The sequence below is a fragment of the Cervus elaphus genome, chromosome 21, assembly GCF_910594005.1.
Source record: "Cervus elaphus chromosome 21, mCerEla1.1, whole genome shotgun sequence".
NCBI lineage: Eukaryota > Metazoa > Chordata > Mammalia > Artiodactyla > Cervidae > Cervus > Cervus elaphus.
Genome location: NC_057835.1, coordinates 62,740,973 through 62,760,032, shown reverse-complemented (window position 1 = coordinate 62,760,032; position 19,060 = coordinate 62,740,973). Strand labels below are relative to the sequence as shown.

At 44.5% G+C, this 19,060-nt stretch overlaps 1 protein-coding gene across 1 annotated transcript in view; it reads left to right on the top strand.

Moving 5' to 3' along the window:
* Positions 1 to 19,060, top strand: part of BAALC (BAALC binder of MAP3K1 and KLF4) — an 84,922-nt gene that overhangs the window by 49,814 nt on the left and 16,048 nt on the right. The window lies entirely within an intron of this gene.

The following is a 19,060-nucleotide window of genomic DNA, read 5'->3' as shown; positions in this document are numbered from 1 at the left end:
CTGTCTGGAGGATAAAATGGGTAGTTAGAACCAAGCTGCATAAAGACTGAGCCCACACGGCTGAGCTCTTTAGAGTCAGCAGAGGTGTTTGGATCTGATGTAGCGTGGCAATGTGATGCAAGGAAGGAAGCCACGCGTTGGGAAGATTTATCTGTCTATCCTGATATGGATGTTCCGGACAGTGGAGAGAGACTACAGTCAAGGAGGCCAGTTGTTGCCTTTGCAATCATCTAGAGGAGAGGTGAGCTGGACCTCACTAATGGGAGCATAAAAGGAGAGCAAAGAGCTACTTGGGAAGATGTATAAAAGGAAAAAATGACAAAGTTTAGTGTCAGACTTGATTATTGGGAAAGAAGGAAAAGGGAAAGGAAATAACTCACAAACATTTTTTTAAGACCAGAGGCTAGAAAGTTCATGGGCTGACTGACAGAGCCAGGTAGGAGAACTGCATTGAAGGTAATATCAGCTCAGTTTGGACGTGCTGAGTCTAAGGTGACCTGAGCAACTTCCATGTGGAAAAGTTGGACTGCAGTTGATTCTGCAGGACTGTGGGCATCTCCTCCTGAGTCTCCCCCTCCCTTCTCCCCTAAATCTCTCTTCAATCCATCCTGTTCAACCCGTCCCGACCTTACTGTTTGAGTTGAGGTTTTCATCCCCTCCTGCCATTAGACAGTGTAATAGTCGTAACTGAATTTCCTTCCTCCAGACTCATCCTCTTTAATCCATCATCTTCCATGTCGTTGAACTTTTCCTCTGATTTCCCATATGCCCATAATTTGGTTTTCCAGATTACTAATTCAGTAATTACTAATTAATTTCCAGATTATTAATACAGGCTCTAGGGAGACTGTAAAGTGTTGTAGTGGATGATGAATGGAACTGCCTTTGCTTGTCTCTAAAAAATCAAGTAAAGGGTTTAAATTAGTTTCTAGTAACTTACAAGTGTTGAACATGATTTCCGTCAGTCTAATGTTATTCTGAGACTGGACCACAGGGATGACTTGATTTATAAGGACTGCAGTGATTTTTACATCTGACTCTCTGACTAAATATGAGTACCTGTGGGGTAAAGCTGTAACTATCTGTCTGTGAGACACCAGAGTCTGGTGAAATGTCTGGGCACGTGTTGAGTTCAGCAGGTACTAGTTGAGATGAACTGATGGAAGCAGAGGGTTGAGAGTCAGATATGAGTCAAATTGGTGAAGAAGGTTGTAGTCTCTGAGAGAGGAATGACAACGAAGAGCAGGGAAGAGACTTTTAGTGGCTATCTTTTCAGAAATGTATGAGCCATGATGTGCTGATTTTTTGAACAGCAGCTACAGAGCAAGGGGGTCAGTAGCATGGGGCCTGAGTAAGCCAGTCCCAGGACTGCGTCTGTCTAGGCCCTGCATGCCCCTGGGCTCTTGAAGTTTCCCACAGGGCTACCTACCTACCTCCTTGTATATCGTTGAGGTCTGATCCAGACCCTCAGGGAAACTTGGGGAAAAATCAGTTTCGATATTGTCTTACAATGAAGAAAATCCCTAGAAGGGGTTTTGATTTTTCTCAGACTTCACATCCCTTGGTTCTGTTATGCCAAGCTCAGCAGAACCTTTTGCCTTCAGTCCTTCCCAGCATCAGAGTCTTTTCCAATGAGCTGACTTTTTGAAGGCAAAAGGAGAAGCGGGTCGCAGAGGATGAGATGGTTTAGATGGCATCACTGATTCAGTGGACATGAACTTGGGGGCAAACTCTGGGAGATGGTGAGGGACAGGGAAGCCTGGAGTGCTGCAGTCCGTGGTGTTGCAAAGAGTCAGACATCACTGAGTGACTGAACAACAACAGCAGAACCTGTTTCAAAATGGAATCCGTGCGTTTGGGATGGAGTTAGGTCACACAAGCAGATTATTGACTTTACAGGTAATGTTGTCCAAGCCCATCCACTGGAAGAGCCACCTCCTTCTGTAAATATCAAGACTGGTAATAGGACTTAAAGCAAAACCAACTGCTCCTACTCCTGGATTCTTGCAGGAACTTGTTGAGGGTGGGGAGCTTGAACTTGACTTCTCAGAAGAAAATATAAAGCTTAAACCTGCTTTAAAAACTATCCAGGGATAGCTCAGAGACAGGAGCTGGGGATATAAGAACCAATTACTGCATTTCAGAGATAGTAAATCAAATCAGCCTAACTGGAGGGGTTTTTTTTTTTTTTCTGTCTGATAGAAAACTCACAGTATCTGTCTTATGTGATACTACAGAAGGGGTTTTAGATCTCACCAACTGTTTAAGCATTCATAGTGAACTGTAGTGAGTGGCCTGGGAAGCTTAATCCTGTCCATTCTGCCTGTGTCCTTTTGAAATTGTTATTGAAAATCTTTTCATCTAGATTGTGATTACAGATGATTATTCCAATTAATTTACGATTGTTTTCCTTTTCTTTCTAAATATTCAATTGCACTTGTCAGGCATGTATTTTGGCAAACTCCATCTTTCTGAAGTGGAGTTATTACCAGTCACAGCCTTCTGAGAGTGGTTTCCAATTTGGTGATCCCAGCTGGGAAGATTATCACCTCAACAGTGCATTCAAAGGGCTAAGGGACACTCCAGAAGCAGTCAGAGCCCCAGAGGCAAGGCTGTCCTGGCTGAATCCCTTGCCTCCAGGCTTAAGCCCTTCAAGTGGATCCTCCATACTGTTCTCAGGCTGCCACTGCCAACAGGACGTCATCCAAACTCCTTGACAAGGTTTGACAACCATGATTTGGCCTCTGCGTCTTTTGGCAGATTTTGTTCTTTGCCACCAGCAATATGTCTTGGACATCTTTCTTGCCCACATCCCGAACATCTCCACCAAAGGGCAAGGACTGAGTCTCTCTCTCCTCCACTGCTGAGTCCCAGCCCTAGAGTAGAGCCCAGCACCCCAGAGGAGTGCAGTAAATATTAGTGAACCTCTGGCCCATGATCTGTTTTCTGTTTCTGGCTCAGCACAGAGAACACCATTTCTTTTCAGCACAACAAAGGTCCATAGCTGGCCAAGCTCCAAATGATCTATCCTTCTAAAGAAGGTGGGGCCCAGTGAGGGCTGGTGGATACTGTGTTTTATCTTTTATCCCTGTCACACGACATCTCGCTAATGACATTATAGTAAAGAGACCCTCATCTGCCAGCCATGTGCTCTGTCATCTGGGGCTCCTATGTTAGCTCAACCTTCCGACCTCTTGATGGATTCTTGGGGCCCCATAATCTCTGGGTCTTAGACTCTTTGCATGCATGCGGGCTCAGTCGTGTCTGAGTCTTTGCGACCCCATGGACTGAAGCCTGCCAAGCTTCTCTGTCCATGGGATTTTCCTGGCAAGAATAATGGAGTGGGTTGCTATTTCCTTCTCCAAGGGATCTTTCCAACCCAGGGATTGAACCCAGGTGTCCTGTATTGCAGGCAGAGTCTTTACCAACTGAGCCACCAAGGGAGTCTTAGACTCTTTAGGGGTTGCTCTGTCCTGACTGGATCTGAAACAAAGCTGTGGGCTTGGCAAAGTTGATCTTTGATAATACTCTCTTGTCCTCATCTCTTTTCTCCATTTTCTGTCACCTACTTAATACCCCTCCCCCCACCCCATCCGTTTACTCTTGAGTGAAGATCTGGAATCAACATCTGGTTGTGCCTGGGGGTAGAAAGTTGAGAAATCAACCCTGACTGTGTGCCAGGCCCAGAGCCGGTCTCACCTGCCCTTTCTGCCTTTGATCACCAATCTTTGATGCAGATATCATAATTCTCATTCTTTACCCAAGAAAATTGAAGCTTAATGATGCTGAGCAGTGGAGCAAAAACATAGACAGAAGATAGAGACAAGATGTCTTTGGAGTCATACAGACCTGAGGATTGAGTCTTGGTTCCACCATTGGCAGACTGTTTGAGCAAGTTACTTGGCCTCTCTGAGATAGTGTCCTATGTCCTAGCCTGTAAAATGGGAATAATCATAGCAGAGAGTTTGATACTTGGTAGCCCAAAAGGGGAAAAAAAAAAAGGTAAATGTTATTATTTAGTCACTTCAGAAAGGTCACACAGCTTGTAAGTGGTGGAGCTGGGATTTGAACCCAGGCCTGTGTGGCTGCAGACGCAGTGCCGCCCACTGTAGCACACGCCTCCTGGACACACAGCCGCCAGTCACACCTGTTGAATGAATGTGTATTTAAGTCATTCAGCTCACAGACGTTTAGGGCCCCAAGAGGTGCAGTCTCAAAATGGAGGCAGATTCAGAGATGTGGAATAAAGGAAAAAAAACGCAATTCAATTCCTGCTTTATCTTACAAGAAAGATATCACAAAAGAAGGAATTTTTAATTTTTTTCATTAAAAAATTAAAGTCATTATTGACTAATAAAATTGTAATATACTTAAAGTATACTACATGACAGGCTTCCCTTGTGGCTCAGATGATAAAGAATCTACCTGCAATACAGGAGACCTGGGTTTGATCCCTGGGTCAGGAAGATCCCTGGAGAAGGGAATGGCTACCCACTCCAGTATTCTTGCCTGGAAAATTACATGGACAGGGGAGCCTGATAGGCTACAGGCCTTGGGGTTGCAAAGAGTCAGATATGACTGAGTGGCTAACACACTGACTTGATATATATGTGCATTGTGAAAGAATTCCCCCCCATGTAATTAATAGATACTCATTGCCTAAGTTCTACTCTATTAGCAAATTTCAGTAATACAGTATGGTATTATCAACTATAGTCACCATGCTATACTTTAGATCCTCAGATCTTATTCATCTAATAGCTGAAAGCTTGTACCCTTTTAACAACCTCTCCCTGTTTCCCCCACCCGTAGCCCCTGGCAACCACTTTTCTACTCTCTATTTCCGTGCATTTAATTTGTTGTTGTTGTTGTTAAGATTACACATATAAGTGATGTCATGCAGTATCTGTCTTTCTTTGGCTTATTTCACTAAGCACAAGGCCCTCCAGGCTCATTCATGTTGTCACAAATGGCAGGATTTTGGAAGGAGTTTACTTTTGATGCATAACTAAACCTCTTTGAAATCCTCTGACTCAGATATATATATATATATATGTATATATATATATATATATATTTTTTTTTTTTACAAACCTGGCAGTGGCTCCGCTCTCCCTGAATCTCTCTCCCTCCTCTTTCTGTCCCTGACACGGCTTTTTTGCTTCCTGCTCCTTCTCCACCTAGACCCTAATAAATAAGTCAACCTTCAGTTCAGTTCAGTATCTCAGTCACGTCTGACTCTTTGCAACCCCATGGACTGCAGCGTGCCATGCTTCCCTGTCCATCCCCAACTCCTGGAGTTTACTCAAATCATGTCCATTGAGTAGGTGATGCCATGCAACCATCTCATCTACTGTCGTCCCCTTCTCCTCCTGTCTTCAATCTTTCCCAGCATCAGGGTCTTTTCCAATGAGTCAGTTCTTCTCATCAGGTGGCCAAAGTATTGGAGTTTCAGCTTCAGCATCAGTCCTTCCAATGGATATTCAGGACTGATTTCCTTTAAGATGGACTGGTTGGATCTTCTTGCAGTCCAAGGGACTCTCAAGAGTCTTCTCCAACACCACAGTTCAAAACCATCAATTCTTTGGTGTTCAGCTTTCTTTATAGTCCACTCTCACATCCATACATGACCACTGGAAAAACCATAGCCTTGACTAGACGGAAAAGTAATGTCTATGCTTTTTAATATGCTGTCTAGGTTGGTCATAACTTTCCTTCCAAGGAGTAAGCGTCTTAATTTCATGGCTTCAGTCACCGTCTGCAGTCAACCTAAGTCAACCTAATGTCTCCCTTTTCTTTGATTTCCTTTCCACCAGTTAATTATCTGGATTCTTCAACTCAGAAGCAAGGCATGAGGTCATTCTAGCATACAAGAATCCTCTCTGCTTTTAAAAGATTAGGAGAGGTGGGAAGAGGTGAATTTCAATTACCAGGCTTTCTCTCCTGGAACTAACCAAAAGTTAAACGTTAGTGCTAATCACAGTATAAAAGGCACTGGGGAAGGAATTTTAAGCATCAGTGGAAAGAGGGAGCACTTTGGAGGCTGGGGGGTTCTTCTTTTGCACAAAGTTGACCCTGTAGACCTTTCAGCCTGGACTCAAATGCCCAGAGGTCAGGGCCTTGGCACCTTTCCCATGCTCCACCCCCACCCCCACCCCCATCAAAGCTCCCCTTCCCTACAGCGAGGCAGCCATCTGTAGAGAGAGGAAAGGAAAGGCCAGTGTGACTCACCTCTGGCTGTACCATCGCCAGCCTCTAGGCAGCATTGCACAGCCCTGTCACCAGCCCTTCCTGTAGCTGGGCACAGGATGACCTTATTGGGCTGAGATTGTGGGAGAACTGCTCTTGCCAGAGGGTCGTGACATTCATGATGAGGGAAAGCCATCCCTCCTTCCTGCAGCATGAGCCCCCAAAGGGCAAGTGGACTTAGGGTTTGCACTCAGCCCCAAATCCTGGAAAGACATCTGCCCTGATTGGGAGCTCCTGGGAGTCACAGTAACCTGAAGAGGGGTGTGGGGTGAGTGGCCAGCAGCCTTTAACAGGTCTCCCCTGGGGAATCATTATACCGTTTATGTGAGCTCTTTCCTGCACTTCCTCATACCGCCACAGTCATGGGAACCGCTGGCCTGTTGCACCTTTGCACTTGCTTCTTTGGGATTTCAGCTGTTCAGTCCATCACAGGAGGAAACACTGAACTCACAGAGGTCTATGTGACAGCTTCTTTCTAAGTGATGATTCTAGCTCTGGCAACCTGCTCAATGTTCAGGACTCTTCCAACAAACATTTCTTGAATGCCTAATACATGCGAGATCTTGTCATAAACAAGACAGGTATGGTCCTTGGCTTTGTGGAGCAACCAGACTAGTGGAGCAGGCAGACCTGGAACAAAAAATTCCAACAGTGATGAATGGTGTGTATACATACACACATGTGTGCATATGTATCGAGCAAGAATATAACAACAATAACATAGTATGTAATATAGTTTTTTCTTGCCTACACAAAAACTGTCATTCCTACATATTTATCATTTGACTGCTTTATTCCACTTATTCTTATATACTGATGGAGTAGGAAATGGCAACCCACTCCTTTCTTGCCTGGAAAGGACAGAGGAGCCTGGCAGGCTACAGTCCATGTGGTTGCAGGGAATCAAACACCACTGAGCTTGCAAAGAAAGAGATTATATACTGGACTTCTACCTACATAAATCTTTATGCTTTTTAAATTACTATATAGAATTTCACAGTGTAGGTAAAACACAGTTAATTTAGTATTTATCCAACTGATGAATGGCTACATTGATTCCATTTTTCACTGTTATAGGGATGTAAAGAATGTCCTCAACAGGCCTGGGTGCCATGGTAAAGAGATTTTCTACAGTAGACAGACAGTAGTAGACTCTTTCTGAGTAGTAGACTCAGGCTGAAAATGCTGAGTCAAGGGGGACTTGCCTGGAGGCCCAGTAGTTAAGAATCCAGGCTTCCACTGCAGGGGGTGGAGGGTGGGAGGGGAGTGGTCACGGGTTCGATCCCTGTTCTGGAAACTAAAATCCCACATGCCTCAAGGTGCAGCCAGCAAAAGAAAGAAAAAAAGAAATTGCTGAGTCATGATGTGCACAATTCTAAACTTGCCTAAATTCTACCAGTGGTCGTCCAAAATAGATAGTTCTATTTGCACTCCTACCAGTAATTTATGAGAGAATTCACTCACTGACACCTTTCAACATTTAATATTATCAGATTTCTTAACTTTTGCCACTCTGAAGGGTGAGTGTTATTTGAATTTTGCATGGGTCTATTTCCCAGTAATTCTTAAATAAGCTCTTGAATTTCCAACTAAATTACAGAAGCAGGAAGGATTCGGGCAGGTCTTTTCCATCCTCCAAGGACAGCCCAGTGCTGGTACACACAGAGGAGGCACTCAGAGATGCTAGAGCATTGATTGATTGCTTTGGATAATTTTAAATTTCCAAGAATTAAAATTTCTATTCAGTTGACCTAAATCTCCTAATTCTGATTGACCCAAATATAATTCTTATATCTAATGAGGTCTTATAATTAAATTTCTAATGTCCACCTAAGAGAGCAATTTAGTACCAGCTAAAGCTGGCCTGACAAGAGCCTGCTGAAAAAGCTGGTTGTACTAAACTTAGAAATGTTGAGGAGTTAAAAAAAAAAAAAAAGCAAGTTAGCCCCTTCCTTAAAGGGCTAACCATCCTCAAAGTGACTGAACCAAGGCAAAAAGAAAACAGGCAGGAAAATTGCATTGGAAGATTTTTTCCCTGAGGACAATTTCACCAACTAAGCAGATGTCCAGGGCAGGCTGAGGAGACAAACATGGAGCCGGCCACCTTTGGAGCCGTGTGAGAGGTAACCCCTGGGGTGTTTCTAAATCCCTGACTGATTAGATCTGCAGACTTTGTGGAAAAAAGCCAGGCCACGAGCAGGACACGTTGTCTGAACGCAGAAGGATGTGGGGTAAGAAAAAACAATCAAAGTAAGTCTCCCCATTCAAGCTTGCTTACCGAAAAATGGGACCATGATGGGCAGGGCCTTGGCCAAGGAATGCCACAGTGCCTGGAGGGGACCCCTCCCACCCGACTCCTGGGACTTCCTTCTGGGGCATCAGTTGTCACCCTGTTCTATGGTAAGGACACCTCGGCTCAGGGTTCCTGGGGTTGCTCAAGTGAACAATTCTCTGAAGAGGCAGTTTCAGCCTGAGTAGGATGGTGGGCTCCAGACCAGGCCACGTGGACGAGGAAGGGGGAGTCAGATACGTGATGGATGTGACTTACTGTCTTGCAAACAACCTCTGCCTTGCCTTGCCCTCCATCCCTCATAGGGAATTAAAAGAGATGGGGAGGGGGCGGTAAGAGAAGGAAGGTGCGCTGAGCTGACAGACTGCAACCCTACTGGGCTCTGAGCCTCAGGTGTAACCCAGCGCCCAGCGTAGCGCCTGGCACGTAGTAGGCACTGTGTGCTGAGTGTTAGTCGCTCAGGCGTGTCCGACTCTTTGCGACCCCATGGAGTGTAGCCCACCAGGCTCCTCTGTCCATGGAATCCTCCAGGCAAGAATACTGGAGTGGGTTGCCATTACCTCCTCCAGGGGATCTTCCTGACCCAGGGATCAAAGCCGGATCTCCTGCATTGCAGGCAGATTCTTCACTATCTGAGTCACCAGGGAAGCCCCACTAGGCACTGAATATTTTTCGAATGATTGGCTAGTTGAAAGACAGATGATAAAAGTGTAAGTGATCTATGAAGGGGAAGAAGCAGATGAAGAAGAAATAAGGCTGAGTAGAAATGATGATAGGTGAGGGGGAAAATGAAGCAGGAATCGGGTCTAATCTCATTTCTTAAAAGCTGTTTGCGGACATAGTAGGCAAAATGTCAACTAACAGCTATCCCTGGTTGGTGCGATATAATATATCTTATATTTTTCTTACCAATATAGTCAATTTTCTATGTGATATATCTATTTCTCATACAAGCAAAATAGAAACATTATTTTATACAAGGAAAAGTGAGGCGATACAGTCCCCTCAAGATTGAGATATTGATATCCCAACCCCCAATACCTCAAAATATGATTATATTTGGAGAAAGACTCTTTAAAGAGGTAATTAAGGTAAAATTAGGTCATGAATTCTATTGTTTCAAACCTCTCAGCCTGTGGTCTTTGTTGTGATGGCCCTAGCAAGCTAATACACAAGGGAGACATTTTTAAAGTTTAAAGATAATTATTCAATACATTTGTAACTTATGTAATACTGCATTGTATTTCAACTATACTTCAATTAAAGAATATTTCTTCGATACAGACAAAAGTAACTTTGTAACTTCACAACCACCAAAAAATAGAGAATTTTTCAAGGAAAGACAAAATAGACAGGGAATAATATCAGAGAAGTGTTTTGGGCAATTTGGGAGGAAGACTCTTGGAAAAGCATATGGCATTGTTATGTTCATAGCGTAGCAGTATTGTGTACCTTAGAAACAATAAGCTCTTTGATGGGAGAGAGAGCTGAGTTTTTATTACAGAGTCGAGACAGTCCCGCGGTAATTAACCCAGAGATATGGGCGTCCCCTCCCTGGAGTATCTACTCTGTAATGATCTCTGAGCAGAGGTGGAAGCTTCAAGGAAGGGAGGTGCCACCGAGGGGATCAAAGTGAGGGCAAAGGCTGAGACCGACAGGTTCTAAGGGTATTAAGTAGGGAGAAGAAAAGGGAGATTGTGAGTTTTCCTTTTGGCTGCCTTCCAGTTTATTGCTTGTTTGTGGTCTCCTGAGTGTCTCTTTGGGGAGAGAATGCAGGGGTGATTTCACCAGGGATAGATGAGACTTTCCTTCCTTCTTGGGGTTCATTGCTCTCAGCAGGTGTCTTTCTTGCACGCTGCTGGGTATCACGGTGGGGGACGAGGGGAGCCGTTTTCACCACCAAGCCCCACAGGCAAGGGCAGGTTTGACAGGCTGGAGATCCATCTCTGGGGCTCTCCTAGGCAGACTCATGACCTTCGGGGACTGTGAAGTGAGTACTGCAGGCATCCTTATGGACCCAAAGTCCATCGGTCAGTCTCTCCCTGATTGTTGCTGTTCAAATTCAAACGTGCTGTGTTTTCTCAAGATGATATACCATTCTAAAATGTGCTGCTTGCCATTTTTAAAATTACAGCTTCATTGAGCTATAATTCACATACCATACAATTCACCTATTTCAAATGTACAATTAAATGGCTGTTCATATATTCTCAGAACTCTGCAACCATCCCTACAATTTTAGAATATTTTCATCACTTAAAAAGAATCCTGTATCTATTAACGGGCACTCCTCATTGCCCCTCCAACCTCCCCAGCTCCAGGCAACCACTAATCTACATTTCTGTCTATAGATTTGCCTCTTTTCTGATAAATGGAATCATACCATATGTGGCCTTCTGTAACTGGCTTCTTTCACTTAGCATAATGTTTTCAAGGTTACCAATGTTGCAACTTGTCTCAGTATTTCATTGTGTTTGCTGCTAAGTAATAGTCTACTGTAGGGTATATACCATATTTTATTTATTCATCCATCAACTGGTGGATATTTAGGGTATTTCCACTTTGGGGCTGTTTCCACATTCATGTACAAGTCTTTGTGTGGACATAGGTTTTCATTTCTCTTGGGGGTATACTTAAGACTGGAATTTCTGGATCCTGTGGCAACTATGTCTAACCTTTGGAGGATCTGCCAGACTGATTTCTAAAGTGACTGGACCATTTTATGTTCCCATCAGCAGTATAAAAGTGTTCTAAATTCTCCACATCTTCATCAAAAGTTGTTATTATTTGTCTTTTTTTATAGCCATTCCATTGAGTTTGAAGTGATATCTCATTGTGGTTTTGATTTGTATTTTCCTGGTAACTAGTGTCCTTGCATCTTTTCATGTGCTTATTAACTGTTAGCATATCTTTTTTGGAGAACTGTCTATTCACCTCCTTTGCCTATGTTTTAATTGGGTTATATGTCTTTTTATTGTGAGTTGTATAAGTTTTGGGGAGTAAGACTCCCTTATCAGATATCTAATTTCAAAAATTGTTCTTCTGTTTGGTGAATTGTCTTCTCACTTTACACATGGTATCCTTTGAAGCACAAAAGCTTAAAATTTTGATGATCTGTAATTTACGTTTTATTCTTGTTGCTTTTGGGGTCATTTTTAAGAAACCATTGCCTAATCCAAGGTTGTGAAATTTTACATCAATGTTTTCTTTTAAGTGTTTAATAGTTTAAGTGATTACATTTAGATCTTTGATCCACTTTGGGTTAACTTTTGTATATAGTGAGAAACGGGTCCAATTTCAGTCTTTTTTCTGTAGATATTCAGTTATCCCATACACTTGAAAAAACAATTCTTTCCCCATCCTTCCCCAAAATCAATTGACAGTAAATGTACGGGTTGCTACCCATTTTTAAGGATTTTCTTATACCAGCCACATAAAAAGTCACATGTAGGGACTTCCCTGATGATCCAGTGGTTAAGAATCTGCCTTACAATGCAGGTAACTCCGGTTCAATCCTTGGTCGGAGAGTGAAGATCCCACAGGCTTGGGAGCAACTAAACCCTCGAACCACAACTAGAGAGCCCATGTGTTGCAACGAAAACTCCTGCCTGCCGCAACCAAGACCTGACGCAGCCAAATAAATAAATAAACATTTTCCAAATGTCACATATAAGCTTCTTGCACATCATGTGTGTAATCAGAAATTACCCACCAGCATGAAGAAATGACAGACACCTTCCCATTCTAGTTCATTTTGAAAAACTGAGGAAACAAATTCTCAGTAAGTGGCTGGGTAGTTGGAGTTTATTTAACTTACAACTCAGTTCAGATAGGCTTATCATCAGCCACGTATTCAGAGCCTGAGCCCAGATAGTGTTTGATGAGCCAGAATTTTATCTGATGTGACTTTAGAAGATTCTTCCCCAAGAGACTGCTAATGACTCAACATTTTGGATTTTGAGTGTTGAGGGAATGACTTGCAGGTGGTTTCAGTGACTGAAATCTGTGATCACCTTCAACAAGAGTTAAAGAGAAATGGCCCTTTGTCCTGCTCCCCACACAGTTTCCGGCTTTCTTTTTTAACTTCTACTCTCTGCCCCTCTCCTAGTTCCATTTCCAAAAATAGTAAGAAACTGGCAAGAAGTCCTGGGTTGCAATTTGTCATCCAGCTTTGGACACAGCTGTTTCCCCTCTTCTGGCAGAGTCAGTGATTTGGCTTGTCTTCTGGATGGAATGAACATTTTGTGAAGGGTGTCCAAAAAGGACGTACCCCAGGGGCACACAAATGTCCCTCAATTTACTGCTACAGAATTCACTGTGGAAAGAAATGGAGGTAGACATTTTTCAGCAAATCTTCAAAACTAGTAGGAATGTTGATCTCTATGCCAGGAGCTTAGAAGTGTAGTCTTTAGAATTCCTTGCCTTAGAATCACTGGAGGTGGGGAAGGATGGAAAGAACTTGTTAAAATGTATATTCCTGAGCCCCCAATGAATCAGAAGTTCTGGGGAGTGGATGTAAGGACCTGTATTTTAACAGGGACTTTAGGTGGCTCTCCTGGGCTTCCCTTGTGGCTCAGCTGGTAAAGAATCCGCCTGCAATACGGGAGACCTGGGTTCGATCCCTGGGTTGGGAAGATCCCCTGGAGAAGGGAAAGGCTACCCACTCCAGTATTCCAGCCTGGAGAATTCCATGGAGTGTATAGTCCATGGGGTCACAAAGAGCCAAGTACACAACTGAGTGACTTTCACTTTCGCTTAGGTGGCTCTCACAAACACTAAAATTTGAGAACTGCCTCCTTGGGAGTTTTTCCTCAAAGGTAATGTGAATGCTTGCTGAGACCACCAGCTTTGGAAATATACAGAACCAGAGTTAAACTTCAGTTTCTTTTCCTACAAAATAAGGTTCACTCCCCCAGGTCCCAGGTAGGAGAGTGCTGGCCTGGAGTAGGGATACAGATGAAGCTCGGGATCTAGTACAATGCAACTTTCACAACAGTGTACCCCCAGTCTGGGTCACTTGGCACCCCAAGGGTTGCCAGATAAAATTCAGGACACCCAGTTAACTTGAATTTCCGAAAAATGACAATAGTTTTTCAGTGTAACTGTGGCAGCAATGCCAAGGTGAGTTTCCAGGGTCCAAGGGCTGGTAGGACAAGCTCCATAGAAAGATTTGGGGCATTGTTCCTTGATTGACAGCCTGTGTCTCAGTCTCCAGCCCTTCCAGATATTCTGTGCTCTTCTCGGATTATTTAAATGAATCACTTTTCTACTTTAATTCACTGGCGTCAATTTTTATTGCTTGCAGCCATGCTCTCTGACTGATCGAGCATCTTTAACTCCCTACTCAACAGCTTACCATCTGTTCTCTCTTACCATCACTCCTCTGAGCTCCCCTTGAAGTCATCAGGAGCCTCCTATGGCACAGTCTCTCTGGCTTTTCTTGATTCTATACCCTTTTCTGGTGTAGAAGTGTGTAGAGGACACAGGGCACCCATGGAAACTCTACTGGAAGGGAGCTAGGAAAATAAAGATCCTACCTCAATATGCTACTGCAGAGACCCCACCTCAATAGCTAGTGATGCCAATTGGCAAACCCAACTAGAAGCCAGTGGGCAAGGGAGCTTGTTAATATGGCACTTTTCAAGTCAGAGTTCTAGGACCTGGAGCAGGACAAGACGAGGGGAGGGTCAATGTGATGAGGCAGAAAAAATATATCAAATATGCAGGGTATATGTGCTGTCTTAGGTTTGGTTCTCTAGAAGCAGAGCCCGAGATGGGGATTTTATGCCAGTGACTCCTGGAGATACTCCTGAGAGGAAAACCATGTGAAGAAGGGAGCAAGGGAAGCAGGATGACCGAGGGGAGGGAACTGGGCCAAGATGTGTTAGTTTCAGGATGAGTCTAGCCCCAGCTTCATCCCCTGAGTTACTTTGGAGAAAAGTTGTTTTGTAGAAATTATCCTGCTCAGAGGCAAGGGCACTGGGCTCTTATACACAACCCCCTACACACTTTTTATTGGCCATGAGCTATACCTGACATAATCAACCAAACCTCTTCCAGTGAAGGGACCTCCTTTGGCCAAGGACAGGCCTTAGGAGAAGCATGTAGGCATGACCTATTAGCCACCAGAATGCACCACAGCTGGGGTTGGATAAGTCAGCCTGGGTGGAGGCACCAATAGCATCTGTCAGAAGGACATTACCTCCTTGTTATCTCTGCATGATAAGGTAAAAATTCTTTTTCCCTTGTGCACTTTTATAGTTAACAGGTTTCCTGATATTGAGTCATCTTATTTTTGGAACTAAACAAGTCAAATTAAATCCATGCAGTAAAACCATCTGATTAATTGTAGGCAGAAGTAACAGTAAATGACCCCATATTCCTGACCCCCTGCAGCGACCTCTTGACCACACTGAGGAGATGGTTCTGCTCACTGGCAATGCCAGGCCCCAAGCTAGGCCCTGGTTCACTGCTTATGACCAGGGCTTTTCTTGTTTATCAGGTTCAGTATGGGCTTCCCAGATGGCTTGGTGGTAAAGAATCTGCCAGCCTGTGAAGGAGACACGGGTTTAATCCCTGGGTTGAAGATCCCCTGGAGTAGGAAGTGGCAACCCACTCCAGTATTCTTGTCTGGAAAATTCCATGGGCAGAGGAGCCTGGTGGGCTAGAGTCCATGGTGTCGCAAAGAGTCGGACACGACTGAGCGACTGAGCATGCACACATGCATCAGGCTCTGTAGGCCAGTCATTGAGCTCTTCATAGACCCTGCTTGTGTGACTCATAGATCAAGGATGTAATTAATATGGCTAAGAGGTGGGGGCGGGGGGGACCTGAGGAGACAAGGCAGCTGGTGTTGGACCTTAAATAATAAGAAGTGCAAAGTGACATGAATGCTCAATCACTTCAGTTGTGTCCGACTCTTTGCGACCTTGTGGACTGTAGCCCACCAGGCTCCTCTGTCCATGGGGATTCTCCAGGAAAAAAAAAAAATACTGGAATGGGTTGCTATGCCCTCCTCCAGGGAATCTTCCCGACCTGGGAATCAAAACTCACATCTGCCTGCATCTCCAGCATTGCAGGCAGATTCTTTACCCTCTGAGCCACCTGGGAAGCCCACATGCTGAACATATTAGAACCTTAATATATGTTGTCTTGTTTAACCCTCACAACAGCCCAGGAAGTAGGAATTATTCTTCTCATTTAACCATTGAGGAAGTCCCTAGACTGAGGATTAGGAAAGAGCTCTAACTTTTGTTCAGCCACCAATGAAAACTGAAAACACTAGACCAAATGAATTGCATTTCTAGGAATCCTGAGGCTCAACAGAGATGCCCAGGGAGTCAATGGGCTGCTGCAAGGGAAGGACTGACCTTATGTACTTCAGCCAGAGCAGCTCTGCCTCGATCTGTCTTGTATGTTGTCAGGACTGGCTTCCTGGGTGTGCCACCAGTGAAGCCCCACAGGGCCTGCCAGGCTCAGAAGGGGACTGTGCTTAGGATTTAATGCCCTGCAGGTGCCATCTTGAAATCCTTTATAGCTTTGTCTAAATTTGTGTTTTGTAAGTGAAATACCATGGAACAGTGGAACATGTGCCAGGGACTTGGAGCTCTGACTTGTGCTCGGTCCCCCTTCCTGTTGCCTCTCTGCTTCTATGTTCTCCACTCTCTGCTCTTGGCCAGTTGCTTTTTTTGTTCCCCAGTTCATCACAGACAAATAAATGGTCCTATGTGCATGATTAACACCCAGCTCCCAGCACTTGTGACTCACGTCATGAGTTTGACAGCACTGAAACTGGTCTATACCCTCTTCAACCAGACAAGTTCAGTCGGACAAGTTCACCCTTGGATGTTCCAGTGATGTCAGATTGTCATTTTTTGTTGTTGTTCAGTCACTCAGTTGTGTCCAACTCTTTGAGACCCCATGGACTGCATCATGCCAGGCTCCCCTGTCCCTCACTATCTCCCGGAACTTGCTCAAGTTCATGTACGCTGAGTCAGTGATGCCATCCAACCATCTCTTCCTCTGTCATCCCCTTCTCCTCCTGCCCTCAATCTTTTCTAGCATCAGGATCTTTTCCCGTGAGTCGGCTTTACACATCAAGTGGCCAAAGTATTGGAGCTTCAGCTTCAGTGTCAGTCCTTCCAATGAATATTCAGGGTTGATTTCCTTTAGGATTGACTGGTTTCATCTCCTTGCAGTCCAAGGGACTATCAAGAGTCTTCTCCAGCACCACAATTTGAAAGCATCAGTGCTTCCATGCTCAGCCTTCTTTATGGTCCATCCGTACATTTCCAAATGCTTGTGTTCAGTTCTTATATTTATCCCACAGCAGACCAGTAACAACAGTGAACCATGATGAGAAATTCTGCTTCAGACTCTTCTGTGCCAGGATCCTGGAATTACCCATCCAAATCACACAGACCTGCGTCTAGGGTCTTCATGGGCCTCATCACCTAAGTCATTCTGCTGGTTTGCATTTCCCTAGGCCAAGGGGCAGCTGTTTGCAGGGGGCAGTGGGGATGGAAATTGAATATGTATGCTGGGGTGTCTGTGCATATGCATTTGAAGCACTGCTGATGCAGGATGGAAGGAGGATGGGAAGAGAAGGGGGTCAGGCTGCCAGCTGGTGGAGGAAGAGGAGCACAAAAATTTGGGGTGAGCCCAGCTGAAGGAATCCAGCCATTTCTCGACACATCTGGAACTTATCCAGAGTGCCTGCCAGTCAGGAAACTTTGGACCAGGCATCTTCCATTTTGACTTATAGTGTTTTGAATTTGGATTTCTGTCCATGGTCATGGTCAAGAGCCTTCTAGCACTTTGCAGGGCGGGTGGGTGGCACGTGGACATGTGCGTCCTTCAGATCCCTGCCTTAGCTGCACGGAGACTGCAGCTCATAAGCTCTGCCCCTCCCTCTGTTAGTGTATCAGATACACGGCTTCTGATGCCTGCCTCGTGCCAGATTTCTCAACACTCTGGGAAAGGATTTTGTTTATTTTCCTTAAGTTTGAAAGCAAACCTTGGCTAACACCCCAAAAGTAAGACAGGCAAATGACTCAAAAATTTAAATACAAACACATACACACAATTAGCTAGTGGGCATATAAGTAATATATCTTATGTTTACATTTTATTTGTAAAGGATATTATGGATGATCCAAAGAAACAGGGGGATAAAGAGGTACACCGGGCAAGGTCTGAAAGAGTTCTAAGCACAGGAGCGTCTGAGCTGTGGAGTTGGGGTATGCCACCCTCCCAGCACCTGTATGCTTTCACCAACCTGGAAGCTCCCCCAAACACTGTCACATAGGGATGTTTAGGGAGGTTTGATCATGTAGGCATCGTCAATTCCTAACTCAAGTCTCCAATCCCTCTCCCCTCCCCAGAGGTTGGAAGGTGGAGCTGAAAGCTCCAAGCTCCTACTCAACGTCAGGTCTTCCTGGCAACCAGCCCTCACCCTGAAGGGGGCCACCTAGGGGGCCACCAGGAGTTGCCTCCTTATAACAAATAGTGCTCCTCTCTTTCCTGTCACACATGAAATTCCAAGGGATTCGGGAGCTCTGCGTCATGAAGTGTGAGCAAATACAAAATGTTGTCACAGAAGGTGCCGCTGTCACCCGTTCTTACTCAGGAAATGACAAGGGTTTTAGGAACTCTATGCCGGGAACTGGGGACCGAGACCAAACGTATATTTCTTTTTATATCACAATGTCCTCCCGCCACAGACCGCTCTGTCATTGCTGACTGGCCTTTTGGGCATGGAATGACTAACCTGCCTGGCTGTCCTTGGCCTCCCTGTGGCCATCACAGCCGCTGCTGTCTTCCTGGCTCCCACTTGCCACCCCCACCCCCAGTGCTCCCTGGACCACCTTTTGTCCTTTCAATTAAATACTGTTTATCCATGAATTCCTCTCTGTGGTCATCCTCTTGCTTTTCTTTTCTTTTTCCCTTTTTTGGCCTTGCCACCCAACTTGTGGGATCCTAGTTCCCTGACTGACCAGGGATTGAACCCTTGCCCTCAGCAGTGAAAGCTTGGAGTCCTAGCCGCTGGACCACCAGGGAATTCCACCCTCTTGCTTCTTACTGAGGCCATATTTAAACTTCATTCTGTCATTTCTTGGCCTTCCCTGGGAGGAACCACATACTCAGTCCAACACCTTGACATGGAATTATGTAAAAAACAGTGTGTTACCTTCAACACGTTAATCCCACCTTGAGGAATTTATCCTATGAGATAATTAAGAATAAAACTTTGGCCCCACTAACTTTCATCACTGTAACATTTGATATGAAAAGGTAAAAATAAATATCCAATTAAAGGGCAGTAGTTAAATAGTGACACATCCATACAGTGACAGACCAGACAAAGTGTATGAAAAATAATGATAGAATACTTAAGGGTGTGGAAAAATGTCATTGATATATTATGAAGTAAAAATTTGAGGTTACAAAATTATTTTAAAGTCTTATTTTTGTAAAAACAGGGGCTTGTCTGGTGGTTAAGACTATGTGCTTTCAACACAG